The sequence below is a fragment of the Desmodus rotundus genome, chromosome 8 (genome assembly GCF_022682495.2).
Source record: "Desmodus rotundus isolate HL8 chromosome 8, HLdesRot8A.1, whole genome shotgun sequence".
NCBI lineage: Eukaryota > Metazoa > Chordata > Mammalia > Chiroptera > Phyllostomidae > Desmodus > Desmodus rotundus.
The window spans coordinates 75,044,403-75,064,298 of NC_071394.1; positions in this window are offsets into that span (position 1 = coordinate 75,044,403).

Consider the following 19,896-nt stretch of genomic DNA (forward strand, 5'->3'; position numbering starts at 1 on the left):
TAGAAAAATGTGTTATTTCAACACCTTGAAAATCCTCCATCAAGCTCATTATCTGATTCACTTCTTAGATGCTGAGATGTGTTTTGAGTGCAGGAAAGTTAAAGTGGTAAGAGGAGTAGGGTTGACAAGAAGCCTAGAAATAGTGGGCTGCTGCCTTTTGAATATCATGTAAAGTCTTTCCAAAGGTTCCACTTAGTTTAAATATTTCCCAGAGTGCCTCAGGGGAATGCTGTCTCAGAGAAAGAGGTAAATGAGGAGTCCTGCCTGAAATAATACAGAGCTTTCACAGTGCCCTTCATGTCCAGTAAGACCTTTTCACTTGTCTGAAATGGCAGTTCTTGATGATAGTTTTAGTTAAATGGTTGAATCTATTTCATTCAGCATGGGTTCATCTCTTCCCAGTTAACACAGTGGCTTGGTCTGTAGTTGATTTAATAACCAACAGACTTAATGATTTATCCACTGGAAATATTTCTATATCCATATAGTTGTTCACCCAAAATTTGGCTGTAGATTTAATAATAAAGGCTGATCATTTGTACAAATGCTATGGGCTACCTTTGTTTTGTGAACCAGTTGTGCTGTGAGAGTGTTTACACTGCTTTTAAATTTTTATTGAAAACACTCTTTAAAATGTGTGTGATTCCCTAGAAGCTTTGGAAATCACTCTCCTTCAGTTCTCTTGGGTTTCATCACAATTTCCTTAAGTTGACCATTGGACAAATCAGGTCAAGTGTGAGGGTCTGGAGTCCCTTCAATGTTGAAATTTTTGTAGTATTTGCTAATTTTCTGACCTATGTTAATCATCACATATAGAAGGTTGAGTGTGTGTGTGTGTGTGTGTGTGTGTGTGAAGTGAAGTAAGTTAATGTTGCCTTTGGCTTAATTAACTGAAATTTTAATTGTACTGGTTAAAAGCTTCACCAGTCAGAAGTAATAGAGGTTTTATAATTAATAGAGGCTAAAAAATTAGAGACACTTCTTTTTTTCCCCACTTTTTTCCCACTGCTTTTGGCAATTGATGCTATGTTTTCTGCAGTTCTTCCTTGGGTAAGATTTCCTATGGACAAGATGATATGGGAGATATTTTCAGAGGGCCTACTCAGTGGGCTATGATGTCTCTGAGACTGTATATAAAAGTATGTGCATATGTACATTTGTGAGGGGAGCCTCTCTGTAGCAACCTCTAAATTAAAAGCATGGGCTCCTTCCACAAAGGATATGGCAGTGGAGAAAATAATGGTAATGGTCAATGCTTTCCATGTTTTGGACACTGTGCTATAAAATTTACAAGTATTATCTCATACATTAGGTATTATGATAATGCCTATATTTCAGATAAGGAAACTAATGCTTTGGAGAACTTACATGAATTAGTACTTGAACCCAGGAAGTCTGAATCCAGAGCCCACGCTTCTAACCCCTTTATTGAACAAGGGTTCAGTAAACCTGTTTTGTCACAACCCTGTTATGACATGTCACTCTTCAAAAGAGCATCTAAGGAGTGACCCTGAGAAGGAGATTTACAAACGGTTGTCCAGGTGTTGAAAGAACACATTTTTCTATGGCAAGGAGAAACTCTGTGGCAGAGCTCTCTGGGATGGGGAGGGAAACAAGGGGGAAGAAAAGTAGGAGGGAATCAGCAGAAATATTTTTGAAAGAGAAGGTTCTAAACTTTATTTTCTTTATATTTTATTTATTTTTTTATTGTTGTTCAAGTACAGTTGTGCCCATTTTCCCCCTACCACTGCCCCCTCCCCACCTATCCCCACCTTCCACCCTCAATCCTACCCCACTTGGCTTTGTCCATGTGTCCTTTGTACATGTTCTTTGATGAGCTCTCCCCTTCTTATTTCCTTTACTGCTATTTCAGTGAGTCAGTCCCCACTACTCAATGAAATTTCAATGAGTTATGAAAATACACACACACACACAAGTTCCATGAAGTTAAGTTATACTGAATGAATACAACTGAAGTCTTAATATAAAAATAACTAAATTTCTTATTTATTTCAAGTTCAGCTTATGGAATTTTACGTGATTTGCTTTTTTCTAGGCTATGCATTTTATGATAAACACATAAATGATGCCAGTGACAAACTACTAGATTTATCTTGATATTGGTTCCTTACAACATGGTCCTAAATTCACATTTAACTTGTTTCCTTTCCTGTCATGTGACTTGCTTAAGCTGCACATTATGTTTAGCTCCATATAATCTGCTCGTTCTATTATTTTCACCTCATTTATGTTTCTTTTCCAATCTGCACCTTGCCTGGAACATATGTGATTATTTAGTATTTTATCAGAGTTTGCAAAAAAGATAAAACCCCTTCTGGGTCAGTGTGTTTATAAATATTAAGTCTGTACATTACAAGGATCACTCCTCCCAGTATTGATGTCCTTGTCATGGAGGAAAGGGAAGACTGGCTGCATACTTGGATGGGAAATCTTCAAAGCCAATAGTAAAGTCAAATTATAAAGAATAACTCAGAACTAAATAACATAAAGAAGAGTTATATCCAAGGCCCAGATAAAGTAGGAATAATGCAAAATTTCAACTCTGGAGTTAGATGAAATAAAGTTTAAATTCCAGATCCATGCCTTATTAGTATATGTCAGCTTCTTTCCTTGCAAAAGAAGATAAAAATATCTACCTCATGAAATACATGTGAACATAAAGGAAGAGTATAACTAAGGGCTTAACAGAATACCTGGCACATACTGACTACTCTATAAACATTAATTGGTATTACTAATAGATACAAAGAACTCAATATAGCTACAAACACCCTGCAATTGATCTTCCTTCTGTACTTCCAAATGATAACTCCATGCAAAATTCAAACTCATATATAAAGAATTATACTTACGCTTTTGAAGGGGAGGATACTCCTTTTTGAATTCATTATCATTTGTTGTTAGAAATCGTAGCATATGCTTTATTTTAATTGATCTCTTTGGCAAAGAGAAGATATTAAACAAAATTGTGGGTTATGTCCATTGATGTTAATGTTTTTATATTCTTATTTGTAAGAACTGGAAAACACATGATTATTAAATTAGGGACACACAGAGAACTTAGTATCCCAGCTGGTTCATTTGCACTTTAAATACATACTGTTCTTATTCAATTACAGCCTGTACCTTCAGTTCAAGAGTGTTCTTCAAAAACCTTATTAGTGAATTTCATATTTCTTGGAACACTGAAAATAACCTTGCATATGTGCAAGATCCACTGACATAGAATAATGAATTCTACTAAGATTTTTCATAACAGAGGAAAGTATTCTTTTTTCCTCTCTATTATTTAAGAATGATTGAGTCTGAAAATCCTGAGTTGATTCATCTGAGTCCCTAGATCTAGTAAGGGAGATTTTGCATATATATGTAAAACATTTGAAAAATTTAAGTCAAATTATGTCCCATAAATAATTTAGAATGGAATGTATTATAAAAAGCAGTTTTAAGCCTACATTGAAAGATTATTAGCAATGAAACTAAAATATATTATTTTTTATTAGTACTTAGAAAAATTTATATCTTGGCTTTTCATCCCAATACTGCTGACTTGGTAATAGAGATAGCTGATATAAAACAAAAAGCTATTGGAAGAAATAAGAGACTATTGATATAATGCATGATTGGAATCTGCAATTTAGCTCTCAATCCCAGCTACAGATAAAGTTTTTAAATGGTCTTTAATTAATTTTCAGGCACTTGTCCATGAAAAATTGAGCCACACCCTCACATTCTTAAAGGTGACAGGCCTTGGGAAAAGTGTATTAATCCTTTTAGTACTTCATAATCCTTTTTATTCTCTTAGGAAGACTCAGTTCCCTGAGAATATCTCTTACCATAGGTTCTAGAATATTGATCCTCCAAGATTCATGAAAAACATGAGTCTTTCATAAAAGAGCAATTCCATAATAAATATCTCTTGCATAGAAACATGAAGATATACAGTGGTGTCTTCAAATGGTCCTTTATCCCAAAATTATGAACCTCACCTTAGGTAAAATGAAGCTGTTATCATCTGTGTAATACTCACTATGGTAAAGAGACCTAGAAACAAATGTTAAGTCAATGCAAGCTTACTATGACAAATGATTGGTGCAATCTTGCATGGTAAAAGGTCACTTGAACATTCTTCACTCCATCCCCCATGCCTACCAGTGTTAAGGGTTTTATAGTTTGCTTAAGAAGAAAACTGGACTGAAATCCTCTAACTGTAGTATTCCTAATTTTTATATGGTTGCAATGAACTATGCATATCAAACTGTATGGGTGACTCCAAATAGTCAAAACAGTATTGAAAAAGAAGAACAAAGTTGGAGGTCTTACACTTCCTGATATCAAAACTTATTACAAAGCTACAGTAATCAGTATGATGCTGGCATATAGACCAATGGAATAAAATCGAGAGCCCAGAAATAAACTCCTGCATATACAGTCAAATGATTTTTGACAGGGGTACCGATATTATTCAATGCAAAAAGAACAGTTTTTTAAACAAATAGTGTTGAAAAAACTAGGTATCCACATGAAAATAAATAAAGTTTGATCTTAATTTTATATAATATACAAAAATTAACTCAAAATTGGTCAGATAAAGGTGGACAGAAAATACAAAATGCAGAAGAAAATATAAGGAAAAGATTTCTTGACATTGGATTTGGCAATGATTTTTTGAATATGATACTAGCAGAATAGAAAACAAAAGTAAAAATAGATAAATTCAACTCCATAAAAATTATAAATTGCTTATCAAAGGACACAATCAATAGAGTAAAAAGGCAACCAATAGAATGGGAAAATATTTGCCAATTGCATATCTGATAAAGGGTTAAATATCCAGAATATATTTTAAAAACTTAACCACAACAAAATAACTCAATTCAGAAATGGGCAAATAAACTTGAATAGACATTCCCCAAAAAGGTGTACTGATGGCTAACAAGCACATGAAAAGATGCTCAACATCACTAATAATTAGGAAATTGTAAATTAAAGCCACAATGAGTCCTGGCTGGTTTGGCTCAATTGGTTGGGTGTCATCCCACAAACCAAAAGGTCACTGGTTTGATTCCTAATTAAGGCACATACCTGGGTTGTGGGCTCCATCCCCAGTCAGGGTGTGTGTGGAAGGCAGCCAATTGATGTTTCTCTCTCACACCAATGTTTCTCTCACTCTCTTTCTCCCTACCTTCTCCACTTTCTCTCAAAAAAAGAAAAAGAAAAAAAAAGAAAAATACCACAATGAGATACCACCTCCCATTCACTAGGATAGCCAATATTTTTTAAAAGACAGAAAATAAGAAGTATTGCTAAGAGAATTGGAACATTTGTGCTCTGCTTGTTAGAAAGCAAAATCATGTATCTATTATGGAAAATGGTATGGTAGTTCTTTGAAAATTTAAAAATAAAATGCCATATGATCCATCAATTCCACCTTCTGATTATACACCCAAAAGAATTAAAAACAGGGTCACAAAGAGGTATTTGTAGACTCATGTTTGTAGCAGTGTTATTCGTAAGAGTCAAAATATGGAAGCAATCCAAGTATCCTTTGATGAATGAAGACATAAAGTATGGTTTACATACACAATGGAACATTATTCAGCTTAAAAAGGAAAGAAATTCTGACACATGCTACAACATGAAAGAACCTTGAGGACAGTACTCTAAGTGAAATAAGCTATTCACAGAAAGACAAATACTATATGATTTCACTGATTTGAGGTACCCAGAGTAATCAAATTCATAGAAGCAGAAAGTAGAATGATGATTGCAAAAGGCTCAATAATTGTTGATGGTGTGGAATTTCAGGTTTTAAGAATGAAAAGGTTCTGAAGATGGGTTGCACAACAATGTGAAAATACTTAGCAATGCTCGATACTTAACAATACTTAAAAATGGTTAAGATGATAAATTTTAAGTGCTGTGCATTTACCACTAAAAAGATGTGTAAGTCACTTAAAAAATAAAAGGTGATTTTCACTAGATGAAAATTTTTTATCCTCACTTAAGGACATTTTTTCCATTGCTTTCAGGGAGAGAAAGAGAAACATCAATGCAAGAGAGCAACATGGATTGGTTGCCTCCCCTGCATGCCTGGACCGGGGATTAGATCCCAACCTAAGGATGTGCCCTATCTGGGAATCAAACCCACAGCCTTCAGTTATGGGATGACACTCCAAACAACTGAGGCACACTGGCTAGGGCTGAAATTTTTCATTAGAAATAATGAAAGCCTCTAAACCTAGCCCTTACATTAAGCTGTGATTCTACTGCATTTTCTTGCTACTTGTTTTTAAGTTTCCTATTTATAAAGCAATAGAATTAGAAGGAACTATACACATCAACTAACCTAGATTTTTGTGGTTACTGAAGAAAAAAACTAAGGAACACTGACTTGGAGAAGTAGCCTACTGCCCAAGTTTATATTGTAGCTAGCTAATGGGATTACACACTAGAAACCAGTGCATTTTCTATTAAAAGATTGCATACTTCATCCTTGGATGCTGATAAACTATCATTACATCCAACTGGAGATTATACCAAATCATACTCACCAATCTAATATGCCATAACCCATCCTTATTAACTTGGCTTTCTGTTGAACTCATTACTGATACAATATAGCCATATTTCTGAGAATGAAAGAGCTGGAACAAATCTCATAGTATGCAGGTGATATGTTCCTGAGAAGTTGTGCTTAAACTGATTCACATATTCCCATCTCACTGTGCTTTAGAATAACCAAAACCCAAGACTGGTTCCGAGGAAGAATGAAGGGCACTTAATAATGAAATGAGTGGAGTAAGTTTCCAAAGAAAGACCACTACAAAATAAAACCATTACTTAAGAGTAACATGCCAAAAAAAAAAAAAAAACAACCTTATTTGGGCAAAAGAGAGTTGCTTAGAAACACTAATAAATGATTATTTCATTAATTTACTATTCAGTCACTATGGAGAACCCACTATATTGTATTGTTATTATACTTCTAGATCAGGGATAATTTTTTTAGGAGTAAAAGATAAATATTTCTGGTTTTGCAGGCCAAACAGTCTCTGTCTCCAACTACTCAACTCTGCCACTATAGAGTGAAAGCAACTATGGATAATATGTAAATCCATGGGCAATTCTCCATTCTAATTCACATTTATTTATAAAAATAGGCAGATGGGCTGATTTTAGCCCACAGGCAATAGCTGCAAACTTCTGTTCTATATATTGGAAGACAGTTGTGAACTAGGCGGAGGACTTGTTTTTGTGAAGCTTAAAATCCAGCAGAGAGATAGGGGAAAGCAGAAATTAAATAATTAAAGAAGATATTCAGTGACATGGAGTTATTTCTTTTTACAGAGACTGTTCCAACATCTTCCAAGCTAATAGTTTTCAAACATAGCAATTCAATAGGTTTTCAGAAGGATTTGTAAAATATCAGATTGCAGGGCTTCATCTGGGACATTTTATTTCCCAGAAAAAACCAAGACATTTTTAATGAATAACTTTTAAAAGCCCCACCAACATATGACGCCCTCTGAGGGCCACTAAGGAAGCCAGAATGGCACCTGTAGGACATTTTTTGATTAAGTGGGCCTAGCATAAGGTCAGAGAGTATTATTTTTTAAAAAGTTCTCCAGGTGAGATATCTGGTCAAACAACATTTGTTTTTGTAAGTATGTTTGAGAATACTAAGAACATTAATGTTAATTTTATTGGCAGAAAGACAGAAATATAGAAAAATTGGATCAATGACCTATTAATGAATTGGCTTCCTCAACACACAAAGGCTAGCTCACATACATTATAAGTAGCATGGTTGATTGAGATAGTTATACCTTTCTTATATAAGAAATCTAAATACATTTGTATTATGGGTATATTATTAATTCCATGTTCCTCTTTAAAAATTTCTCAGACTGACATATTTTTATTAGTAGTTATTTTTGTACATCAATATCAGAGGGTGGTTCATCCTCACATTTTGTTTTTACCAGGAAACTTATTTTTTGTGAGAATGGAGATGTGTTACACAAGCAATTCTAAATCATCCTTAGATATACTGAGCAGGCTTTGAGTTAAATTAAAAAAATCTTCCTCTCACAAAAAATGAGAAGGGGAGTCACTCATGGGAATAAACTGAGAAGGTATAGGCACCTTTCAATTTGCATCCTGCTGTGTTTTCCAATGACAAGTCTGTAAAACCGAGAGACAGGTGTATACCTTCAGCATTACTGAAGTCACCCTAGAAGCAAGGAACAAAGTGCTCAAAGAGTCCCCTTAATAAATGTGGGTGCTATTCATATCACATCAAAACCTTAATATGACCTGTCAGAAGTCATTTATCATTAATTCTGAGTCTTATTATTTGGACTGTGTGTCAACATTGCTCTACCGGCATTATACTTTAACATTATTGTGGAGAGTTAAAGGTTGACTAAAGCCATCTGGTCAACCAGGCTCTTGTTTCACAGATGAAGAGGTAGTAGTGTCAGCAGAGGGAGCAGTAGTAATAGGCTGGTTGGTTTTTCAACAACAGACTGACAAAGGCTATTGAACTTTCATGATGTCTCCTTGTGTCTTTAACATTTTCATTGTGATATATAACATGCTCACAGCAAGTACATAAAATATAACTGTACTACTCAATAAATTACCATATAGCAAACTTTCATGTAACCTTTATACAGGTCAAGGAATTAAACTTTGCCAGTATTCTAAGACTCCTGGCTGGCCCTCCCAACTATAACCACTCCCTTCCTGATAAATATAGCCACTATTCTGATATTTATAGGTATCACTTCCTGGCTTTTCTTTATGCTTTTATCTCCTGTGAACTGTAAATTACATTATAGCTTAGTTTTGCCAGGTTTTGAGCTTTATATAATTGGAAAAATTATAATAAAATAAAAGTTTATTTCTGAATTCTTTGACTAATAATTCAACATGTGTGATTCATCAAGTTTCTGCTTTTAACTATAATTTTTTTATTCCTCACCCAAGGATATGACCATTGATTTTTAGAGAGAGGAACAAAGATGAAAGAAGGAGAAGGAGGAAGGAAGAAGCCAGAGGAGGAGGAAAGAGAAGGGAGGGGAGAGGGAAGAAGAGGAGAAGGGGGCAAGAAGAGAGGAAAGAGAACATTGATGTGAGAGAGAAACATCAGTGGGTTTCCTCCTACACACTACCCAATTGGGGATCAAACCTGCAACCCTCAGGTGTAGTGAATGACACTCCAACCAACTGAAAATACCTGGCCAAGGCTATAACTTTTCTCCTTTTTCTTTTTATAACTTTTTTTCATAATTGTATTCCAAGTTATTATTTTTATTCTATGCAAAATACCTCAGTTAAATATAATGTGAAAAGATCTTTTTTTTCATATAGAGGAGATTGCTTGTAAATGTCATAATTGAATATAAAACTAAGTCAACAAAAGGAACAAATAACACATAAAAGCATGTGGCACAACTGGTACATAGAATATATTTCAAATATGGTATAGTTGCTGAAACTGAGAACAGAACTCTTGATTTCACACATATGTAATTAATCTAGTCTTGGTCTTACGAATTCATCCTTCATATGGCAACCTGATTTCCTTCTCTTTTAACCTTAATTTCAAATCTTTCATTTGATAAATCCCAATTTTCTTCCCAAGATAACAGCATTTTTTTCAACAAAAAAATCTGCATCTAGTAACATATTGAAAGAAATAGTCATATAAGTAAGCAAATAATTGGGTACAAAAATGTGAACTGTAATGCGGAAAAAATGAAAAATCTAAATATTCTTTGAGAAGTTTAGCTAAATACATTACAATGTATTTTAGAACCTAATTATATGTTACCTTAAAGAATACCTGTAGGAATTTTCATGGAGAAAGTTAACAATAAATTTGTTCATTAAAAGAAATTGTAGAAGTAGACGCATAATATGATGAATTTTTAATGTAAACATATATAAATAAGTTATGTCTACATAGTGAAATTGGCATTTGGAGATTATTAATTTTTGTTCCCTCATATCTTCCTTGTTTTGTTATTTTATTTTATATATTATATCATAACAAAAGACCAACAAAGCTACTTATAAATTTTAAAAATCACACCCTATTTAACATTGATCAATTCATTTACTATACTTTTACATCTTTATCTAATCAGCAATGATATTCTCAAGGTGTCAAAAATAAACTTGTAAAACTTTATGCTGTCTAGATTAATTTGTTCTCACATCATGTCCAGTCTGACTAGCTAGGGAACTCATCCAGGAAACTTTCCAGGAAACTCATCACTCAACAACCAATGCTGTAATATCACAAGCTTGAGAGGTAGACAAGGCAACCAATGACTAGAGGATACATAATGCTTAACTCTACTGCATTGAAAAAAATCTCAAATAAGACATCTTCTCCTCTATCTTATCTTGGCTTTATTACACTGGAAAATCAAGATAGAAAAGTTAACTAATTTGAACATATTTTGGTCTTTGATTCTTTGGACTGGAACCTACTGACACATTACAAAAGTTTATTACAATTCAGTTCAATTGGTATATTACATTCAAAAACAACCCCCATAAACCTCGTTCAAGTAAGTTTTTACATTTCATGACATAACATAAATACTTCAGAAGATGGAACTAATAAGCTATCATACTTTATTTGATGTATCCATTCCATAGAATTATATAATAATTATCTACTAAGGATAACTTTACTTTTATTCCTGCAAAATTCTTGAAAAATACGATGAAAATTTTAGAACAGATTATTATTAGAAAAAATCCAACCACCCTGTTAATCTTTGTATTTCCTCACCCATACATTTTATCATTAAGTTACCATGGTTAGGCACAAATAGTATATTGGCTTTAATAAGTGTTTAACAGAATTAATGCCCTAATCACTAGGGCAGAACCCTCCAACTATCCCTCTAAAACTGATTTTAAAAAGAAACACAAGTAGTAAATTAGAATAGTAATCAAATTATGTGCTTGAAGACTTTAGCCTTTTGGATTTTGATTTAAAACTAGACTTTGTTGTTTGATGTTATTGTTTGAGTATCGGAAATCTTTTGAAATCAAGCCACTACTAGGAATTTGATCAAAAGGTAGAATTCTGAGCTCTTTAGGTTGACATAAGATATAACATCTCTGAAAACATATTTGATAAATTAATAGCAACTTTTATCTGTCTAGTAATTCAGAAATACTTTTTACACACAAAGAATTAGGGCCATGTGGACTCTTTTGGAAGAAAACATTATGGATCCAGGTCCCAAGTAAACTATAAAATATTTAGCTTAATTCATGTTTGTAGTTTTATTTTCAAATGAGAGAAAGGAGAAATCCCCCATCAAAATCTCAGATTTTCATAATGTTGTAGTACTCTCTCATATAAGTTTTCAGAAGTTTCTCTACAAGAAATCAAAAAGTACAATATTTTCCCATAGGAAATCTATTTCCCCCCCAAAGGGAAGCTTAGTGAAGTATAATTTAGATGCAGTAAAATACACCTGTTTTAAGTGTATAGTTCTGTAAATTTTGTTGGTGTATAATGTAGTATTTTTTTATCAACCACTAAAATTTCCTTGTGAAAGTTAATTTCCTCAGTAGTTAATTCTCTTCCCCTACTCCTAATTTGATAGGTGTTCTTATAATTGTACCTGCTCCAGAATTTTATAAGTCAAATAATATAGAATGTCATCCTTTGTGACTAGCTTCTTTCACTTAGTCTAATGCTTTTGAGATATATCTATGTTACTGCATTTATCAGTACTTTATTCCTTTTTGCCGCTGAGTAGTATTGCATTTGTAGATGTACTACAATTTATTTATTCTGAACACCAATTGAGAAACATTTTGTTTCCAATTTGGGGCAAGTATGAATAACGCTACTGTAAACATTAATGTATAAGAATTTGGATGCACACGTTTTCATTTCCCTACGACTGCAATTGCTAGGCCATATACAGTGCCATAATAGTAAACACTTAATAACTACCTCCAAGTCTCTTATTTGTAGCATTTGCCAATTCTGTAGTGTAAATAATTCCACTCTAGCTTGTGTCAAGCACCTAACATAGCATCACTAAACAGAGCAGGCAATAAATGTGCACATGTCTTTCATTATGGTTTTAATTTGAGTTTTCCTAGTGACTAATAATATTGAACACCGGTCTTGGCTTATTTGCTATTTCTCTCTTTGTTGAAGTATCTTTTCAAGTCATTTCCCTGCTTTACTATATCATAATTGCATCTTGAGAATTTTTAAATATATTCTGGATACAAGTCCTTTAAGGTATTTGCTTGTAAATATTTTCTCCAAATTGGTTACTTGTCTCTTCATTTTTGACCAATGTCTTTTAAAAAGCATAAGATTTTTTAAAAAATTTATTGTTGTTCAGTTACAGCGGTCCCGCCTTTTCCCCCCTTTGCTCTCCCAAACCGTCACGTGCTCTATACTGCCCCCTGTCCCTGTCTGAGTCCTTAATTGGCGTTCCTTTGCTTGCTACTTCCCCTACTTTCTCCCTCCCCCTCCTCTGGTCAGTGTCAGTTGATTCTTTATTTCCAAGTCTCTGATTCTATTTTGTTCATTTCTTTGTTTTGTTGATTAGGTTCCACTTAAAGGTAAGATCATATGATATTTATCTTTCATGGCCTGGCTTATTTCACTTTGCATAATGCTCTCCAGTTCCATCCATGCTTTGCAAAGGGTAGAAGCTCCTTCTTTCTTTCTGCTGTGTAGTATTCCATTGTGTAAATGTACCATAGTTTTTTGATCCATTCATTTACTAATGGGCACTTAGATTGTTTCCAGCACTTGATTATTGTGAAATGTGCTGCTAAGAACATTGGGCTGCATAGGTTCTATTGGATTGCTATTTCAGTGTTCTCAGGATATAATCCCAGCAGTGGAATTGCTGGGTCAAAGGGAAGTGCCTATTTTAGCTTTCTGAAGAAATTCCATATTTTTTTCCAGTGTTTGCACCAGTCTGCATTCCCACCAACAGTGTACTAGGATTCCCTTTTCTCCACATCCTCCCCAACACTTGTTATTTGTTGCTTTGTTTATGATGGCCACTCTGACTGGTGTGAGATGGTACCTCATTGTGGTACCATCTATAAACTAGGTGATTATACAGTGACTATCAGGGAGATGAGTCCTGGTTTATACAGGGAAGCAGCTCAAGTGGAAGGGACATTATGCATCCTACAGAAACTATTGAGGCATCCAAACAAGTCAGGAAAACATCAGTTTGCCTCCTTACTGGCAAATGGGCCTTTGTAAGTGGGAAATGGATGCAAGTAGGTGCCTTTTTTTACATTTTAAATAAGTTTACTTAGTAGAATAAATATATTTCACACATGAATTTCATACTTGTCTGTTCCCATTTTAATTCTGCTCTGGAGAAAAAAGTAAATACTCAATTCTGAGTTTTACCACAAAAACTCCCATGCTTCTTTTTGAAAGGTCTTGTTTTAACATTTTAATGCATTTTAGAAATGTTTTTTTCTTTTTATAAACATTTTTTTGTATTTTTGTTCAAGTACAGTTGTCTCTATTTCCCCCTACCACTCCCCCCAACCCCAGCCATCCCCACTTCCCACCCTTGATCCTGCCCACCTTTGATTTTGTCCCTGTGTCCTTTATAGATGTTTCTGAAAACGCTTCCCCCTTTCCCCCCCATTATTCCCTCCCACTACCCCCCTGGTTACTGTCAGTTTATTCTTAATTTCAATGTCTCTGGTTGTACTTTGCTTTCTTGTTTGTAGCCTTCCAGTTCCCCTTAGTAAGTAAATTTGACAAATATATTTTTGCTTAAAGAGCTACCATAGCATTAAGGTAACCTCACCTTGCTTGTGAATTTTTTCTCAACACAGGTGGCAATAAATTAAAACATGCTCCACTTGAAACTAATATAATATTGTATGTCAACTGTAATTCAAAATAAAAAATGATTACAAAACATGTTTTTTTTTAAACTGGCTGAACCATTTAGATTTCAAAAATACTTTTTACAGAACTATGTTTTTGTTTATTTGGAAAGCCTTCAGTGTTAAGGAACTATAAGTTATTATCTACAAACATTTCACTTTTGACAAATTGTTTAGAGCAGGAGTCTCAAACTATTCTATAAAAGACCAGAGAGCAAATATCTTAGTTTTTGCTTGCCATGTTATCTCTATCACAACTGTGCTGTTGTAGCACAAAAGCAGTATGGACACAAATGAGCTTCACTGTCTTTCAATAAAACTTTAGTAGAAAACCAGGCCTTGGGCCAGATTTGGCTATAGGCCACAGTTTGCCTACCCTGATTTAGGGTTACAGTTCTTCACTCCCATCCCTTTAAAGAAGATAAAACTCATTTCACTGCAATTTTATCAAAATAAATAAAATGTAAAGGTAATTCATTTCTTTTAAAAGTGACTTCATATATCCTAGGAATGTGATATTTTTAACCACAATATAAAAGTAATCAATTTCTTCCTGTTAATATAGCTTATACTTTTTATAAATCTTTCTCATTTTAAATTCTATATTTTACTATACATTTTAAAAACAATAAAGACCTAACTAAATACTGTAATGATTCTTAGTGAATGTCCTTGATGCAAATTTGTTACTTTAGTATTTGGCTAAAGCAGAACAAAACAAACAAACAAGAAACTATGTGATTTTTGCCAGTCTCCCAACCCTCTTAATTACCAGGTTAGGAGACTGGTATAATAAGGATTACTGAGTTAAGAATGCAACCATTATAATAATAAGACAAAAAAATTAACTATTACACAGATGGTCTAACATTAGACTTCAAATTCCAATAGTGCCCTAGAGTCACACAATGATAAATCTAAATTTAGTTTGACAAAAGACACGTGGAAATGAATTAGGAACCCTAAACCAATGGGAAGAAACAATCAAAGAGCTGGGTTCACATCCTAACCCTGCTACTTATTAATTTTGGAATTTTGGGATATCACTTATACTGTGTGTCTCAGTTTTTCTCATTCTTTATAATAGGGGTAATAAAAGGACCTACTTCATAAGTTCTGTGAGGATTGAATGATATGGTCCATGTAAAATGCTTAGAACAGAGCCTGGTACACAGCAAATCCTCAATGAATATTAGCTACTGTTGTTTTTGTTGTTATTATTATTACTATCAAGCTGAAGCTTGTAGATTAGAAATTCAAGGAATTCCAACACTGTCCCAGACACTTAACAATTCATCACCAATGAAAGTTATTAGTCCTCTGAGCCTTGCTGGTTACTGGCTAATTGGATAAATGTGTAGATCTTAATTGCCACTGATGAAAAATAAAGATGTATTAATACCTTCCAAGAATTATTAACATTTCAATAAATATTCAATGTCTAAACTCAAGTAATGAATTGTTAAGGCTAGATTCATTGTGGCATATAGTTAATAAGCATATTCGAGAACAAAGAAACCTTGAAACACACCCCACAGATTTCTTCCTCAAAGTGCCAGACTGCCCTTCCTGATGCTACATTCCTCGTACCACCTCTGAAAGAGTGGGTGTCATGGTCTACCCAGCCTGCCCCAACATGCACAGGGCCTCAGCAAGAGCACGAGGAGACTTCCCCTGCCATTGCCATTCTTTAGTCCTGACTCAAACCTGCACTGGGCAGAACTGAACACATAGTGTTGGACACTAGAGGCCTTCATCTCCACCTCATAACTACCTACCCTTGGTCACCCCATGTACAGACACCTCCAGTATCTTTCCATAACCTCAAAGGAATGAACTCAGGTGATAAGTTCAGAACTACTTGGGCTGAGAACACTAGGGTCTCCTACACCCTGTGGGAGGGCATGGGCTCTGGATAGACATACCCTTGGCACAAAGATTCCCATGGGGAGGGGCACAGCAGGAAAAAGGGCAGAGCAGAGCATCAAAGCCCAAGGTCTAGATTAAGCTTAGTTGGCCTGGGGCTGAGGGTGGTACTGACTAAAAAGGACAGATGAAAAATGTAAGAAATAGAGAGCCTATATGAGTTTCTTCCTAGCAAGTCATTGATGTAGATTACTAACTGAGATCACTTACAAGTCCAGGCATCTTTCTCCAGTCTTCCCAGAAATGTATTAATAAACTTCAGATAATCCTAATACATAACAGCAAGCTGACTGATCTTTTAGTATATAAGTATGGGTCCAAGACTCCACCCAAGCCAAAGTTTTCTGTGCATGTATAGCAATTCTGTACAGGAAAAAAAGCAATGAGAGCCAGTTTTCTATCTGTACTGTTAGTTAACTGACATTAATCTACCCAGTTCCTCTATTGATTAGGGTAGTATAAAAATCCAGCTAAACACATAATTGAATGGTTTCACAGATCTACAGGATATTGCAAAATTGTGATATCACAGTTGCCGGAGAGGGAGATAATTAAGAGCTAGTAAAACAGCAGTCTTTTAATTCCTAAGCACACAGTATTGAACGAATTGGAGACTGATTTTAGAACTTTTATTATGGGAGAGCTTACAGCCTTCTGGACTTTAAGAGATCCTCTCAGCCTCACAGCTCAAGCCAACCTCAATGTATATATGTAAAATGAATTAGCACACAGAGAAAAAAGGTGGCACTTCCACTTAATCTAAAGCCACAGTAACTACCACAGTTGAAATGCCTAAGTCATTACTCTATAATTCTTGTAAAAAGTAAAGCAAAGTCTGTGATGCATTTATGTCTTTGACAAGGCACTTGATTTTAAAATTGTTTGAACCTACCCCCTCTCTAAAAATAAAAATCTAGGTCTGCCAGTGAGAACTCCTCATACAAGTTTCTCCACCTCAGAGTCATCCACTTTGAGACTTGACAACACATACATCGGGAGCTGTCCAAAGTGAGGGAAACATCTGCTTGAAGGTAGGAATGTCACCAGAGTTTGAAATGGCTCCACTCTGGTATTCCCAAACTTCCCTAAGAGAAACCACCCAACAGAACTCAGCAGTTCTCAGTCTGAGGCTTCTCAGCAGACCTGGGTAGTGCTGCTTTCTTGGTTCCGCTTGTGAGCCCCTTCTCCCTCTGTTTCACAAACAGTCAAGGCTCTTTCTACTGAATAACCTGTGAGATCTCACCTACCTTTAAGGTGTCACCTGTTTCCTTTCCCATAACCTGTGTCTAAACCTCCAGTACCTGGAGTGATTGGACAGGAAACTGTATGCATGGTACTGGTGAGGCATGAAGATATGAGGGGACATTGCTTTATGCTTATGGTTTTACCATATTCTCACTCAGGCTACAGTGATCTGAACTATTTCCTACAGCATTTTCTAAACTGGGAGTCTCTTAAGGAAGGGGAAAGAATCCCACTCATCCTTGATTTTAGAGCAGAGTAGCTGAAACAAAAAAACACAAAAGAGGCTTAGGTAATATACCTTTATGGATTAATTAAAAGGGAGTATTCCTTTATTGATTAAGAATTTGTTGTAGTGTACATAGATTGTTGGAATAATGAATGCTGACCAACAAAGGAATGCTTATAATTGAATTGAACTAAATGAAGTCTAAACATCCGCAGCAGACCTATTGACAAGTAGTGTCAAACACTGAATTTGGGATTGGTAATAAGAATGCAAAGAATCCATCTGGTACCTGACAGCCCCATACTATCAAAACCTTCACTCTCTGTGCCCATCACTCTTGGCACTCCCTTCTCCCATAGCACCTACTCCCCTCCCTTGTACTAATTTGTACACCTGACTGTCTCTGCCATCTCTTAACACCATACTCCTCCAAGGCAGAACCCTATCATAGGATTGGCATGATTCATTGCATGTAACTAATGTTCAATACATATTTGGTGAGTCATTGAATTAGTAAGGAGACTCTAGGTATATACAGTTATCTTAAGAACTCACTGAGATAAAAAAGTAAATGTGTTTATGAATTTATTTTTATGCTTTGCATTTTATAGCTTTGGGGATTGAAGCTTAGGGAATTTTAATGGTCACTCCCAGGTCACAAACAAGGAAGAAGTACAGCATAACAAAAATTCTGCTCTTCTTAACCTAATCATTTGGATATATGTAATAGAATAGATTATTCTCTATTGTATAATGGGATAGATGCATGTTTAAGAGATAGTAACACTTTAAAGTGTCTTGAGTTGGGATATTGTGAGTTTTTTCTTTCTATTTAATGCATTCGATTGTTTAGTTCTTCATGATTCTGTTAAGACAAGAAATCCACTGCAAAATTTCATTCAAAAGAAATAACATAATTCTGTGCAGTGAGAAATCAACCAGTCCTTTGTAGTCAGTAGCAATTACAGGTATTGACTTATTAGCTTGCACTCATCACTAAGAGCATCCCATGAATCATTTATCATTTTACATATAAGAGGCTTGGGAAGGAATACCTGTCAATGCCTTCATGCCTACAAGGTCACATTTATCAGACAGTGCAAACATGCTCTGGACTATCACGCCATAGGGGTTTCTTCCAGAAAGCCTGTCAACAATGGCAGACTGAGCTTCTGCCTTGATGCTCTAATACCATTCCCTGGGGAAATCAGTTCAGCTCTGTATATTTCCCATGACTCTTGGGAAATTCCTGTATCATAGGCCTTACTATATTTTACTGTAATATACTCACACAACAAGTATTTACTGAGCAATTATTAAGTGTCAGGCAGGGTACAGCAGTAACAATAAGGGTTATTATTGGGGAAGAACATTGTGTGTAAGACTCTGTGTTAATGGAGCTGAGGTTCTGTAATTATCATCATGAGAAACCCAAGCCTGGGTTAAGCTTCCTGCTGTGATCACTACTATGCTTGTGTATCAGACCATCATTTCTCTTAGGATGTGCTTATGGTTAACACAAGGATGGGAAAAGCACCTATGACAATGAAAGACACAATTGTTTGGCTTTAATAAAATTGATCTCAGAGCACCTGTTATTAAATCCCTCAGCTCACAGAAGCACAGTGTAGGTAGAAAAGCACATTTAGTGGAAGAAGTATTCACTTAGGTCCCCAGACACCATTCTACCTATTCAGTATGCTTGGTGGTAGACACCTGCTGGGTGGTAATTAGCAATTTTCAAAACCCTCTAATCTATCTGATTGCTCTCCACCATTATCTCTAAGAAAAACTTTTCCAGACTCTCACTTATAAGGTATATGAAAGTGTTTTGTGATTATAATTCTCTGAAGGGGTTGGGTATGTAAATATGTTTGTATATTACCTAAACATATTCCCTGATGATGATAGTGTATTTTTGTTAGACACCAATCTCCTATTAGAGTTTAAACTAAAATTTAAGATTAAAGGCTTTATTGTTCCAAATTCCAGCTCTGCCATTTATAGGCTAGGAGACCTTAAGGAAATTACTTAGCCTCTCATAGCCATAGTTTCCACAGCTGGAAAATGTAGCAAATGGTCCTATGTCACAGAGTTACTAGAAGCAAATGTGTATGTATGTATGTATGTATGTATATATATATATATATATATATATATATATATATATATATATATATATAATGATTTATCCAAAACATTTTAGTGCACTGAGACACAGGAAATTCTCTAAAGTGTACTCTACCTATTTTGGCAAATTATTAAGCCTCTTTGAGTCTAGTTTCCTCCTATGCAAAATGGGGACACTAAGAGTGCTTAATTCATAGGCCATTTTGTCAGGATTAAGTTAATTAATCCATGGGAGCTGTTTAACAGTGTCTGAGACTAGTGAGTACTCAATAAATATTACCCCTTAGTACTGTTATACTATTACTATCATTGTCACCATCACCATCAATGTCATCTAATAATCTACTGGAGGGCAGGGAACATGGCACAGATATTTCTCAACCTAGATCTTTGGGAGCTAAATACAGCTTATTATT